The sequence below is a fragment of the Hemicordylus capensis genome, chromosome 4 (genome assembly GCF_027244095.1).
Source record: "Hemicordylus capensis ecotype Gifberg chromosome 4, rHemCap1.1.pri, whole genome shotgun sequence".
NCBI lineage: Eukaryota > Metazoa > Chordata > Lepidosauria > Squamata > Cordylidae > Hemicordylus > Hemicordylus capensis.
Window position 1 is genome coordinate 314,055,739 of NC_069660.1, and position 2,705 is coordinate 314,058,443.

The 2,705-nt window shown below is 50.5% G+C and overlaps 1 protein-coding gene across 4 annotated transcripts in view; it reads right to left on the minus strand.

Moving 5' to 3' along the window:
* Positions 1 to 2,705, minus strand: part of SLC45A4 (solute carrier family 45 member 4) — a 204,481-nt gene that overhangs the window by 135,183 nt on the left and 66,593 nt on the right. For 3 of the 4 annotated variants that reach the window (XR_008305729.1, XM_053243757.1, XM_053243751.1), the window contains exon 1: positions 2,374 to 2,609. The exons of the other annotated variant lie outside the window; for it this stretch is intronic. The gene's annotated coding sequence lies outside the window, so the exon portion shown is untranslated. Of the gene's footprint in view, positions 1 to 2,373; positions 2,610 to 2,705 lie in introns of those variants that run through there. 4 annotated transcript variants of the gene reach the window in all.

A 2,705-nucleotide genomic window follows, 5' to 3' on the forward strand; every position in this document is an offset into this window, starting at 1 on the left:
TTCTGCTATTCCAGCCCCCTCCCACCACCTGTCACTCAGCATCCCCTCTGCAGGTCCCCACCCCTCTTGTGCACCCCCTCCCATGTTTGATTCCCCCTGCCCGAGACCTTACCCCCACCCTCTCCAAAATGAGCCTCACACTCAGCGAGCACACACCCCCTCCAACTTGCCTCCCCCAGCAAGGAAACCTCCTATTTCCCCCTCTTGCCCACCTAAGCCCACCACAGACATCTCCTGCTTCCCCCCCCTCACCCCCAAATCCCTCTCTCAACTGAGTTCCGCTCCCCTTCTTACAACTTGACCAGGACACACTACCACCACCACCTCCTCACTAGACTGCCCCCTCCTGCCCCCTAAGGGCTCCCCCCACCTCCAACACACCTGGTCCTCAACCTCCCCCAGCTCCACACCTGATTATGCCCACTTTTGCCATGCAACCGTTCACCAAGCCACACCTTCACCCAAAACCTCCTGTATTTCTTCCCTTCTCCCAAATCCCCATTCCACACTCGACTTTCCCTACCTTATAAAGCATCCCTGTTATGTGACCAGAACAGCATTGCTTTCCCCAAGATCTCTCCCCACAGTTTTTCAAAAGCCAAGTATCTCTGTGCTGGCCATGAAATCCTGCTTCAGAACAAGTCCCAAAGCTCACACTCTCTCCCGATCTGATCCCCTCCCTAGACCCCTTTCCCCAGCCCCTGACAAAGTGGTTCTGCTCTCAGACCCCAAGTGACTTCAATCAATTGGATCATGATAGAACTGTTAGTTATAACACTAGGAGGCATGGCCCGTCATTGACCAGGCAAAGACACTTTGCGTAGGTTACACTTATAGCCAAGTTATAGCCAAGAAATGAATTATACATCAGAATTTTTTATTAACATACAAAGCTATATGGTAGCAAAACAGTTCTAAATTTGTAAATTTCAAACATTATTTGTTTTATTGAATAATTACCATACATTATACATTTGAATCTGAGAAAGATTGTCTGCTTTTCTTGGGCATGTCTTTAAAACTATTTATCCAACTATTATAAATTATTTAAGCCTTTCACCTGGCTATTCCAGTATAAAAGGTAATGCATTCAGCTAATTAAGTGGCACAATTGTGTATGCAAAGTTTGGTATCTGGAGGTCATGTAGAAGTAGGGCTATTTCACACAAAGAAATCCACAAACTCTTCAAATACATATAAGAAAATGGAACCTACAGCTACAGAGGCAGTCTACCTTTGAAAACCAGATACTGGCAACAGAGGCTGTTTCATGCACATCATTGGTTTGGCCACCAATGGGAAGAGGATGCTGGAATAGTCTGATCTGTTAAGGTGACACTCATATTCTTGGCGACAAATATGTTTTTGCTGCTGCTCTTTAAGCACCGTTATCGGCAGCACAAAAGGGCCACGGGTTAAGAATGACAAATGCAGGAAAAAAGTTAATCAACTGCAGATAGCAAAGATAGCAAGTGGAGCCTTCATATTCAGAGGAAAAATACTTCTAAATTACCTGGGGATGGGTTCTTGCCTTCATGCCCTGCTTGTGGGTTCCTCACAGCACCTGGTGGTCAGTGCGGGGAACCAGATGGCATTTGCTCCAGTCCAGCAAGGCAACCCATATATTCTTATATAAGCTTAGTTTTCTGGGTTTTTTTAAGCATTAAGATGATGCATGGAGAATAGCTCTATCAGCATTTATGGAAATTTGGTTTGTAACCTTCTTGGATACAAGTCATCCTGTGGACCCAAATTATATGGAAAAGGGTAAGAAATGCTTTAAAACAACAAGGTAACAACACAGCCATGAGCTACAACAGCTGAGTTGAGCCTCCATGTTCAGAAGCTGTGTACCTTTGAATACCAGGGATCTAGAGGAACAAATACATAGAAGATCACTCTGTAGAGTACCAACATTTTTTTGGTGGTGTTATCTTGTGGAACCAGAATGGATAGAAAAGCAGTACAGGAAAACCCTAACACAAAGGGAAGAAACAAAACACACCCAAGCAAAACCTCCATGTTCCAACGCAGCATACCGATGAGAAAGCACCTATCACTGGCGATTCGCTACGGCAGCTTAATGGAACCTCCTTAGTCAGAGGCAATACAGACACCCCATAACAGTTGCTGCCTGGAGCTAAAAAGAAAAAGCCACCAGCCAGGGAAGGCGGCTGCTGCGACTTCCACGTCCGTCTGGTGCCTCCGCTGCAGACACCTGCGTAAGCCACTGCGGACAAGAGAACGTCAGGCGGGGCAGCTGGACCCAGGTTCCGACGTGCAGGTGCGTGTGACACGTGTCAGGAGGGTCGTGGGAACGACGCTCCCCCTTGCCCGTGCTCGCCCCCTCCCCCTCCTGGCCTCGGCCAGTACCTGCTCCTCACGGACCGCGCTGCTCCGCCGGGGCCCGGCTGCTGCCCTGGCGGGGGCCGGCTCGGCTGGGCTGCCTCCGCTCGCGTCGGGTCCTATCGGGTCAAGGTCCGGGGCAGGCAGCGCTGTCGCGGCGGACGGCGATCAACGGGCAGCGAGCGAGCCAGCGGCAGGCGGGCACTTTATAGCCTCGGCTCCTCGGAAACCGTCTCCACGCAACGCTTCCGCTTCCGCCCCTCCCTCGCGCCCGCCCGCCTCATGAATATGCAAATCGGGGGGAGGGGAGGGGCCCGAGGAGCAGAGGAGGAGGCGGAGGCGGCACGCGGCCAATGGAA